Below are 12,478 nucleotides of genomic sequence, written 5' to 3'. Positions count from 1 at the left end.
CTACAGAGTCCACCCTTCCCAGCGGCCATTTCTCCAGGGGAACGGATCTTTTCAGTCTGCAGAGGAGCGATCATTCCAGGGAATCCCCAGGTCCCACCGGGAAACTGGCATCCCTAAGATGAATGGGGCCAGCAGGAGACCAGGGTAGGCGGTCGTGGCAGCTCAGCACCACAGAGGGCTGCAGATGTCGGCTCAGCCTCAGCCGAGAGCCCCACGCTGGTCCCACCCATCCAATTTCCAGCTGCCCTTTCCGTTCCGCCATGAAAAATTCATGGGCCTCCGCTGTGCGCTGCAGCCTCTCTCCGGCTCGCTCCGTTCCTAATGGCCAGCACGATCCGAGCTGAGCCGGCAGACTTCATTACGGATTGGGGGGGGGGGTATTAGAGAACAGACGGCCCAACTTTGGCAAGGGACATGGGGGGTCTTGTTAGCTTCATTTGAGCTCTCCAGAGCCTGCCGGAGCCACAATTACGCTCCCCCCCCAGTCACTGGCTTTTAAGTGGCTGCACCGGAGGGGGCCCAATTCGGATTTCACCAGCGGGGAAGGGGAGATGAAAGATCTCAGTGAAGATGAGACATGCAGCCAAGCGCAGGATTTATGCACAATTTTTTTTTAAAAAAAAGAATCAGCCACCAGCACAGCAGTGCACTCCGAGAGCGGCCGTGATGGGGCCTGGTTCGAAGCATCAGGGAGATGAATGCTTTAGGGCAGGGGTAGTCAACCTGTAGTCCTCCAGATGTCCATGGACTACAATTCCCAGGAGCCCCTGCCAGCAAACGCTGTCAGGGGCTTGTGGGAATTGTAGTCCATGGACATCTGGAGGACCACAGGTTGACTACCCCTGCTTTAGGGGAAAGTCAGTGGCATTTAGGGAGGGTGTCATTCCCTCCCCACATGACACGCTTGCTGGAGGGACACCTGGGAGGCACCCGCCTGCCTGAGTCCGTCCGTAAAAGAAGCAGAACAGATTCATTTCTACCTGCATTTCATTTTTTTTTAAAGAGATGCTGGCGGATACTTGGGATTTGGGAGAAGCAAATTCCCTGATTCCCTTCCTTTGTTTTTCGGCGGTCTGCTAGGCCTTGTGAATAATTAATTCTGGTTCAACGCAGAGAATGGCTAAAAAATAATCTGGAAACTGAAGTGTTGGCCACAGTTTCTTCTGTCCCTTTGCTTCTCACATGTAGCTGAGCCGGTGGGCAGGAAGGGTTGTGTTTGTGCTTGGTTCTATGGTCCTTTCTTGCATGCCCAGGGAAATGCCGATTGCCACTTTGGGGTCAGGAGGCAGATTTCCCCCAGGCCAAATTGTCCAGGGATTCTGTTGGGGGGAGCATCATCTGTGCATGGAATTGGGCTCACGGTGGGTGGGCAGCTAGTTGTGAGTTTCCCGCATTGTGCAGGGGGTGGACTAGATGATCCTGGAGGCCCCTTCCAGGTCTGTGAATCAGAGCACTGGTCCATCCAGGTCAGCGTTACCTGAGTGGACTAGCAGCAGCTCTCCTGAATCTTTCACGCCCCCTGCAGCCTGGTCCCTTTTAAAACTGAAGGTTATACCTGAGATCTTCTGTGAGCAAAGCAGATGGTCTGGGATGGAGCCCTTCTGGCTTCAACCATGGTTACATGAAACTGCCTTATCAGATCCTTAGCCTACCAAGGGCTGTATTGCCCACTCACTGGCGGCATCTCTCCAGGGTCTCAGGGTCTTTCCCATCACCTATTACCTTGTCCTTTTAATGGGAGATGCCAGAGATTGAACCAGCGACCCAAGCATGAGAGGACAAAGGGAAAGAGAAAGAGGAGGGGTCAGAGGGCAACTCCCATGTTGGGACAAGGAAAGGCATTCCATTCAAAGTGATAACACCTATATATCCTTGGAACAGGGGTGACCAGACTATACTCCCCAGATGTCTATGGACTACGCTTCTCATGAGCAGGGCCTCGTGGGAACTGTAGTCCATGGACAGCTGGAGAGCCACAGTCTGGCCACCTCTGTGATGGAGCATTTCCCACCCAAAGTGTCCTGGCCTGGTGAGTCACTCCCCTCAACACCTAAACCACAGGGAGGGGGTGGATGCACTTAGGTCACAGGGCTTGTGGTTCACTCCGGTGCTGCATTTCTGTCTCTTCCGCCCTGCTGCTTCATTGCCCCTGATGCCCCCGGGCCAGCCACCTCCTGGAGCTGGGCTTGTGTTGTTTCACGGACCGTCTGCAAACACGTTGTGGCAAAAACAACCAGCCGAGTCCAAACGTGAACAGGCGGTAATTAATTTCCATTCCCGTCGGTGCGGGGAGAGAAGCCAGGCATTTTGCCTGCTGTTTTGCTGTTCCTCACCTTCAGGTGAAGTGCTCCCATTAAGGGGGCCGGGAAGGAGAAAGTTGACGAGGAGAACGTACCCAGGCGAGCAAATCATCTAATTACGGGTGGTTTGGAGTTCACTTCCAATAAAACTGGATTACAGTTTTCCCCACCAGGAGTCAGGATAGCAAACCCGACCGGAGGTGGTGGGGAAATCCATGGGGATTTGGGGGGGGGGGGGTGGAGCCTACAGAGGGTTGGGCTTGGGGAGGGACCTCAGCAAGGTTATAAAGCAGGGGTAGTCAAACTGCGGCCCTCCAGATGTCCATGGACTACAATTCCCAGGAGCCCCCTGCCAGCAAATGCTGGCAGGGGGCTCCTGGGAATTGTAGTCCATGGACATCAGGAGGGCCGCAGTTTGACTACCCCTGTTATAAAGGAATGGAGTTGCCCCTCCAAAGCTGCCATTTTCTCCAGGGGAACGGATCTGTCACTTGGAGGATCAACGGTAATCACAGGAGAGCTTTGCCAGACCCTGTGATCACCCAGCTATTGACAAGCCATGAAAAGGGGCCTGCGGCACATTATGGATAATTCCTTGTTAACCCGTTAAATTTGCCTCCATCCTCCAGCTAAAGGCAGGACAGGTTTTAATTCCCTTTATGCATAGAGACATGTCAAGTCAGTTGACTAAGCCTTGCAAGGGCAGGCCATCTGGTGGCCTTTCCCTGGGTCTTCTACTCCTGTGACTTAGACCATTTCCACACTGGAGGCTTCATGCTGGGCTGCAGGCTGGAGTTTGTGTCCAGGCAGGTTGCCCCAACTATTCCTGTTCCTGTACGGGGGAGCATTTGACCTGGTGCACCTCGTCCAGCCTGGATTTGTGCTGCCATGCAGGAGCCATTGCAGCAAATTTCCCAGTGCAGAAACAGAGTTACTCTTCAGCAGCCACTGAATGACTGGTAACAGACAAACTACCTGTTGGAGATACTCTCCCCCACACACACACACACACACACATACATATTGTCTAACCCCTCTATCACAGTAGCTGAAATCTCACAGCTGGGGCCCATTCCACCTATCACTCAAAGCCACCCCAAAAGAGCAGCCTGGATAAATTACCCCCTCCTCCCTTTGTTACCTTTTCCCATCACCCCAAACCTGCCACCGCAGGTGGTTGTCTTGACTTCACCACGCGGTACAGTCAGCTCCGGTTTCCACTTGGCGGCTGCGATCGATCGCAGACTCAACGAAACCAGTGAGGCTGTGACCACCTCCTGTTTATACGTTTCAGCGCCGATTTCAAAGTTAATCAGAACCGACGGTGCTGCTGTACCGTCTCCCCAGGGGCGCACTGATCTTCAGCCATGCGTCTAAACAGCCCGGCTTGTTAATTGTGACAGCAGAGTGGGGATGCGCCTTTCCCGCCATTCCGGCTGTGTAGCACACTCTCTTTGGATGCAAAATTCATCTCATGCTTGCTGCGCATCCTCCAACCTTTCACGGATGCAAAGAGGAACATGTTTGTGCCCTTCTCTCTAGGGATGTTTAGATGTGCCATTCTCCATTTTATTTTCATCTGCATTTGTCAGGGATCCCCCCCCCCCTCCACCCCCAGAACTTCTGTCTGGGTTGGCAGCAACAGACTCGTGGCGCTGGTATTTGCATCCCGCCTGGTTTCTTTGCCAGCTTGCCAGTTCTGGCCTAGTAGCTGATGTAATTTTTACACCATTTATATGCAACGGAACAGGCATCTGTTTTCATATCAGTCTGATGATTACGATTTGTGATCGTGGTCAGGGAAAAGATGGTTGCAATTTCATTCCATGCTCTGAGAAAGTGGTTCCAGCTTTTGTTCACCAAAAATCTGGCAACATTCCTACTTCCAGAGCTCTGGTTTGCGTTGGAAGGGCCTGTGCCTCTCCCAGAGGGGTCCGAGGCTGTGAGCAAAACTGCCCATGAGTGGTGGGCCCACCAAGTTCCCTTTCATTTCCCCCCTGCTAAGCCGAGCAGTTCACATCCTGAGCAGAACAGATCTTAAAACGGGCAGTGGGCAGTGGCTCCAGATTGCTGTTCAGATTTCCTGGGCTGATGAGCAGCTGAGAAGGAAGACGGGGCCAACTAAACATGGTAGCCCTTAAGAAAACATAAGAGAAGCCATGTTGAATCAGTGCATTGCTCAATGTCAAGATCAGAACTCAGGAAGACCTCCAACTGTCCCCCCCCCCCAAACAGCAAGAACAAAGAGTATTGCTGCCTCAGACCTAAGAACATAAGAGAAGCCATGTTGGATCAGGGCAGTGGCCCATCTAATCCTACACTCTGTGTCACTCAGTGGCCAAAACCCAAGTGCCACTGGGTGGTCCATCAGCTGGGCCAAAACTCCCAAAGCTGATGTGAAGCTGAGAATAAAGAAAAAAAACTGGGTTGCAGCCTGCAATATGTCACAAAACAAAAAGGATACCAATAAAACAAATCCTAGCATGAAAGAATAACAATTACCTTGACTTATGTATAGCGTCTCTTACGTGGTACATTGACAAGTATGTGTCTGTTTTTGTAATCCGTTTTGATCCTGTCTTTTTCATATTGTTTGTAATAATGTTGTTATGCGTGTCTTTCTATTACGGTCATGAAATATAAAATTGTGTTTTTATAGATTCCGCCTGATGAAGCCGACACGGCGAGATGCGTAGGGACTTTGTAAAAATAAATCTATTACTTATCACCTGGCATTTCCCCCCTTTTTAATGGGAAAAACCTTGGTGAAGTGGTTAGGAGTGCAGACTTCTAATCTGGTGAGCCGGGTTTGATTCCCCGCTCCCCCACATGCAGCCAGCTGGGTGACCTTGGGCTCACCACGGCACTGATAAAACTGTTCTGACTGAGCAGTGATATCAGCGCTTTCTCAGGCTCACCCACCCCACAGGGTGTCTGTTGTGGGGAGAGGAAAGGGAAGGCGAATGTAAGCCGCTTTGAGACTCCTTCGGGTAGAGAAAAGAGGTATATAAGAACCAACTCTTCTTCTTCAGTAATATCAGGGCTCTCTCAGCCTCACAGGAAGCTTCTTCTGATACTTGGGGCTCCAAATATTGGTCATAGTACCCAATAAACGTCTCCCCTTTGCACCACTAGATCTTGCTCATCTACATTGGGAAGCCGCACCATATATCCTAACAGATGACGGATTGAGCTGAGATCTTCTCCAACCAAGGCACCGTCCATTTTCTTTCATTCTCTCTGCTCCGACAGTAAGCATGTTTGCTGAGATGGACAAAAAGACTCTCCCCAGTCCTTCTTCAAAGACGGTAGCCGATGGCCTCGGTGGCTAGATACAAAAATGCCAGAAGCAGTCAGGCCCTGCTGTAACCCCAGCCACTGGGCACCAGGATTTTAATTCTGCATGTGACTGAATGAAGCTTTGGAGAAATGGAAAGAACCATCCCCCAGCCCACCGCAGCCTACAAGACACCTGCCCGGACAGCATCCCGCTCTCTGGAGCAATCAGGATCTTGAACAGAAGGTCAGCGCTGCTGGAAGACGCCGTCCCTTCAAATGATTTTTAATCTCGCCCGATCGGGGGGAAACAATTGCTGGCTTTAAATGGAACTTGTCCTCCACGCAGATCTGCTGATGAAATAGCTGGGGGAGGGGGCTGCGGAGTCGGGGGGGACGGGAGAGGCTGCCTTGTAATAACCCACAAAGACATGGCCCAAGCAGAACAAAGATTAAAGGGAAAGCGCCCCACGCAGACCCCTTGCGAATCAACTGTGCTTTCTGGTAATGTGTTGATATCCCTTTCACATACTCACACCCACACCCACGTGGACAACCAAGACAGCTAATACACAGTCAAAGAATCATAGAGAAACCCCAGAAGTGGCGCAATCAGGCAGAAGACGGTTGGGAAGCAGATCTGTGGACACGCCCACCTGAGGCTCCTCCCCTTCTCACCCCCTCCAGGCCCATCCTCAGCCATTTTGGGAGGGGAGGGTGGGTCGACATGGCCATGTATGGTCAGAGTACCCAATAAACGTATAACAAATTTAAGAAATATATCATGAACTCCCACCCATTCAGGAAACCCTTCCAGGGCCATCAAGAGAAAGCATGACAAGATAATACGGTTTACGTTAGAGAGCGCCTCAGGTCTGACAGCAAAAGAAAAGGTGAAGAAGCATTTAAAGGATGAGAACCCGCCAATCATCCGATGGGCTGCCAGATCCTGTTCGGCTGCCATTAAGAGGTGCAAAAATTTCACAGGGAAATAAATCTTTGTGCATTTTTTATGACAGTTACACCTTTTAAAGCATTATAGAAATGAAGGCTTCCTTATGATTTTATGAGTCTTCGTTTTAAATCCATCCGACCCATTAACCATCAGCTAAAACACTCAAGCCATTTAAACCCGTTACAAACCGTCCGTGGAATTGTAGTCCACGGACATCTGGAGAGCCACAGTTTGGCCACCCCTGAGCTAAACCGCCCCGAGCCGTCTTGTTGAGAGGGGCAGGGTATAAGCTTAATAATAAACAAACAAACAGCCTGCCCCGGAGGACCAGAACAAACACACAGTTTGCTGTGGGGAGGGAAATCCCCCCCATCCCATTTTGACCCTGCCCTTCCTACGACATGCTCAAGTGTATACCTGGATTCTCCCCTCCTCTGTTCCATCCTCACAACAACCCTGCGAGGTAGGCTAGGCGGAGAGCAAGCAACTGGTCAAGGGCACTGAAGGCACCCACGGTAATTTCAGATTGGAACCAGGGTCTCTCCGGTCCTCCTCTGACACTCAGCCCACTATCCCAGCCTGCCCTGTGATACATGGTTCTGTGAAGACTTATCTGCCCGGCCAGAAGACAGTTCTATTCAATGGGAATAAGTAAACAGGCATTCACAACAAACAGACCTCCTTCCCCGAAAGAGCATCCCTTTCTCCTGTTTTTTCATCCCAAGGATACCCAACCTGGAGCTGCCTTCACTTCATATCTTGTGGTTCAGGCGGGGAGTGTGTGTCTGACTGTGGATAACAATATTTCTCCCAGTTATTCACAAAGGACACCCCCCCCAATAAAAAAAAAAAAACCAGGGAGAGATAAAGAGACAGGCAGGCTGCCGGCTGTGCGTGAGATAGGCAGGGACAAAGGAACCGGAGACAAGAGGAGATGGAAGAGCTGTCTGCTATCTGCCGCAGACGCTGCCTCGGTCTCTTCCAGTCCCAGCGGAGGCCGGTTTTCTAAGCTGGAGCCGAATCCTATCTCTTCCCTTCGACGCAAAGGAGACACTATCCTCGCTCTCTCTTGCTTTGCTGGTGCCAGGCACGCCCGCAGAAATCTATTTCAGCAAAAGCTGGTAAAGTGAGGATTCCCCGGGGATTGGGGAGGTGTGCTGACCTTGAAATGCCCCTTTAATATATATATATATATTTGAAAATAAGGAAGCCCTGAGATGCATCAAAGCACGCTGTTTCGGGGGAGCTGGGACGCCTGCTGTACAAAAACTAGCGCTGCAGTTCACAGCCTGCAAAGCATGAGCCCCTTAGGACAGGGACCGGTCTGTTGATGCTTGTGATTTTCTGTAAGGCGAGAGGGATGCTGATAAAATTAACAATAGCAATAACTTCGGCAAGGGCTCCTTGCGATGCATCCCTCTTGCCTAACCAGAAGTCCTGAAGGGTTCGGAATCCACCCTGCAGAGGAGGCCATCCAGCACATGCCGGAGACGTAGGGTCTAAGTCATCCTTATCCTTTCACAGACTCATCGCAAATGCCTACATGGGATGTTGGCACTGCTGTGGAATGTGGGACACAGTGATAAAGGGCCCCTGAGCATGCCCAGAGTGCATGGTAAAACTGTTTTCGCACCAGTGATATTGTTCGGATTATCATTTTTAAAGGGTTGGCTTTTTTGTCCATTTCTGCATTAGGATTTTCTTTTTCCGGCCCCCTCACAGCAAAGGAATCCCCCCCAAAACAGGTTTCGTCTTTTCAAGCAGGGTCTAATTATGGGTTGCCCAATGTGGAAATGCATATTCTAATATTTGCTTGTTCCTTTAAATCGTCCTCATTTGCCTTCATTCTCCACTGCCCTTACTTGTCTTCAGTGACCACATCACCCTGTTACATCCTGCTTAGCTACACAGAGTCGCACCAGGATTGGATGGCACCGTTCATGTGACTACTCCAGGGAAGAAACCATAACAACAGCGGGGGGGGGGGTGTCCTGCAGAAGGGCGGAGGGCAGGTAAATATTCACAAACTCTTATTGGGGCGTGTGCATCCGATTGTCGGCTCTGACTCGAAACTAAAGAACTGGAGACTACTCGACACAGCACTGTGCTAAGTGATCGAAACTGCCAAATAAATTATGCAGAATAAGGAAATAACGGTTCAAAGCGTGCTTAATTGGCACGATTAATTTGCCAGTCACAGAATCCAGCTGTTCTTGGCGCCGAATCAGGAATAAATTGGTTCTGAATATTGATTTGTTTCAGCAGAAAGCCTCGCCCACGGTTGTCCAATTGGGTCCTGGAAGCTGCGAGATTTTCCTTTCGGTGCTCATCCCCCCCTCCCGCTCCCCCTCTCCCCCTTCCTCTCCTGCCAGGCATCTGCTTTCATCCAATATGGCACAGACCACGTGCCCCATCCCCTTCATCTTGGCCTTCCTTTGGAGCCCCGAGGCGATTCACTTGCACAACGGCATCTGTGGGGGTACCATCCATGCGCGTGACACATCAAACGAACACCAGTTCAAAGGCTCCTGAGCAAACAGGGACCTGTTTTCGCTTAACAAGAATCACTTACCTTCCACTTAAACGATTTGAGGACGGCAGAATCCTTGCTTATCTTTTTTGGGGGGGAAATGCACATCTCCACTGGAAGGCAACTAATGATGGAACAGAAACGAAGGCCTGGCACAGGCCGAGGGTCTGTGTTTGAGAAACAGGGAGCCTTTTAAATGCAGGGCGAAGTTTTCATGCTTTCGCTCATTAAATTAATTAGGGATTTATAATTCTTTGGGGGGTGGACTCAGTCCAGCTTACCTCGTTCTCCTCTCCTACATTTTGTCATCACATCAAAAACCCTTGGCAGAGGGAGAGGGAGAGGGACGGGCCCAAGGTCACCCAGCAAACCTCCACGGTGGTTTTGCATATTGATAATAAATGTGGTTGGAAAAAATGGGCAACTCTGATGAGAAAGATTTGGGGGAAGAAGAAGAAGAAGTTTTTATATCCAGCTTTTCACTGCCCAAAGGAGTCTCAAAGCGGCCTTCCCTTCTGCTCCCCATAGCAGAAACCCTGTGAGGTAGGTGAGGCTGAGAGAGCTCTGACAGAACTGCCCTGTGAGAACAGTTCTATAAGGATGAGCCCAAAGCCACCCAGCTGGCTGCATGTGGAGGAGTGGATAACACAGTTTTATGGAGTTCAGGTCAGACAGCTGAAATCAGAACGAGGAGGCTGAAGAAGCAGAGGTCATAAGATAGAAGCCACCCCTTGTCGAATCCCCTCTGCCCAAGGGAGAATACCTGACCTGTCAGGCGAATGTGGGTCACCTCCACAGGAGAAGCCCCCTTCTGTCTTCTCTCTCCCAGCTCCAGGAGGCTCCTCTCCAGCAAACGTATTAGCCATGAGTTTGAGTTATGACTGTAATTGCGTGCTCAGGACCCGCTCTGGTATTAAATCATTACAGCAGGTCTTAATTACACGCTGAAGGCTGGCCCGGATTCGCACTTACCTGCAAGCGCGTGCAGTAATGCCCTCGTCAGCTGCTTTTGGGGGGCAGAGAGGGGAGAGGAAGGAAACAGAATTGTGTTGGGGGATGGCTCGTGTGAGATCTCAGGGGGGTGGTTGGTCCGGAACTCCTTCTGTTCTAGCCGTGAACAAAAGCAGGAGAGGAGGGGGGTTTACTGTGTGTTTGGTAAAGAACTGATATAACTCAGCTCCCAGGGAGAAACTGGAGGCCAGGGATGGCCAAACTGTGGCTCTCCAGATGTCCGCAGACTACAATTCCCATGAGCCCCTGCCAGCGGGAGATAAATCCAGCCTCATGTGTATGGAAGCAGGAGGGCACTGTTTCTGCAGGAGCGACCTCTAGAATCTGGTGGCTCCATAGAATCATAGAACCATAGAGTTGGAAGGGGCCATACAGGCCATCTAGTCCAACCGCCTGCTCAACGCAGGATCAGCCCTAAGCTGATCAGCCCTAAGCTCCATGAGAAGCCCTGAAGGGAACAGGGGAGAGCAAAGGGCACAGGGAAAAAGGAGGGGTCGGAGGGCAGCTCTCAGGTTAACACTGAGAGAGAGAGAGATCCCATTCAAGAAGGCACCGGACACACACCCTTGTCACACATCTGGCACCTCTACAATCTCCAGGCATGCTGAGCGGTTCGCCCCAACACACCTGTGTGACTAGAGGGTTTTCCAAACATGCTTGCTTGACTTGTCTACAGGATTTCAACGGGCAGCACATGTCTGGCTGTTTGGCTGAATGGTGCATTCGGTTCATATGCAGACTCGCAAACGATCCAGGCCGCAAAACGGCTGCATGCTTTTTCCGGCAGCCAGCTATGTAACCTTCAGGGCTGCGGTGGAAGGATCGATGCGGCTCTTCAGGCAGGCGTTTGGACTTCCGCGCCATTAGCAGTAAGTGGCCTCCGTGGCGTGCTCTGCAGGGATCACACTTACGCTACACGCCGGGCCAATTTTCCCTTCCAAGGCCAAGGCTCATCGAACCCTCCAGAGCACAGGAAAGATAAGGAGAGGGGCGCTAGCCTTGGTGCTGAACTGCTACAACCATAGACTGTAGAATTCATTTTTCTTGGATTTTTCTTGGATCACACATTGAGGAGAGTGGCGATTGCAGTATGGAAATGAAAGATCAAATTGCTCTTGGCCGCTTAGCAACGATGAGCTTGAACCGAGCACGGCAAAGCAAGATGGAAGCCTGGCTATCAAATGTAGATTAGTTCGATCTGTCATATTTCCAACAGCCAACGATGGCTGTGAAAGCTGGACGATGAAGAAATCGGACAAGAGGAGAATCGATTCGTTTGGACTCCGGTGTTGGAGAAGGTTTTTGCAGGTTCCTTGGATGGCAAAAGTCACCAACAAGGAAATGCTGCAGCGCATAAAGCCTGATCTATCCCTGGGAGGCAAAATCATGAAATTCTGGCTCACTGACTTGCAATCCAACTCAACGGAGAGAGTAACTATACTAGGACTGCTCAGTGGGAAAAGGAAACCAGGCCGGCCAAGAGCACAGTGGTTGGATGAGATCGGAATGGACACTGGACACTGCATGGCTGAGGGAGGCGGTGTGGGATCAGGGATCATGGTGACAGCTGTGCCATGGGATCGCCAACATCTAGACATGACTCACTGACTGACAACACCACCACCAACAAGAAGATCTTCACTTGGGTCAGCAAGTGAAAGGAAGTGACACCGTTGTACAGAACATGGTTGGGAATCATCGCTGTGGACACACCCACCTGGGGCCCCTCCCCTTCCCGCCCCTCCAGGCCCATCATTGGCCATTTTGGAAGAGGGAGGCCGGTCAACATGACCCTATATGGTCATATCACCTGATAAATGCTTGACACATTTTAAACCGTTTCCCGATGGCTCTCAGCCGCAAACCCTCCCTTATTCCTTTCGTTCCCCCTGGAATGTTTCCTTCCTTCTCGTGAACAGCAAAAAAGAAGAGGTTAGAACACACATGCACACACACACACATGCACACATCTATGGGGAGCCGGGACAAGATGCTAGTTAGCCGTGTCCCTCGGTGGGAGTGTTTCATGGGAAAAGGCGCATGCACATGCTCTGTCGGAAACTATCCGAGTGAAAAATTGCACCAGAGCTCTAGGCAAAGGACGCTAAAGCCAGCCACAGCCATTAACGTGCTGCTTGGAAATGGAGAACCAAATTAAGGGAGGTGATGTGGCCAGCCGGCTGAGCATCTGAGATTATTCATGTCTGGCCAGAAAGCCGTTGGCGATTTTGCTGCGGATAATGAGGTGATCCCGCTGTCCCCAGGGTTACTGCAGTTCCCCTTCCCCAAATCCAACAGCCAAATCTGCACACAAATACTTTTTTTTGTTGCATCAGCCCTTTCCTGCTTTGTGCCCCACCCCCCAGCGACACGAGCTGTCCAGATCAGATGAAACATCTTTTGTCC

This window comes from Paroedura picta, chromosome 15, assembly GCF_049243985.1.
Source record: "Paroedura picta isolate Pp20150507F chromosome 15, Ppicta_v3.0, whole genome shotgun sequence".
NCBI classification, from domain to species: domain Eukaryota; kingdom Metazoa; phylum Chordata; class Lepidosauria; order Squamata; family Gekkonidae; genus Paroedura; species Paroedura picta.
Note: the sequence above shows the minus strand (reverse complement) of the source record.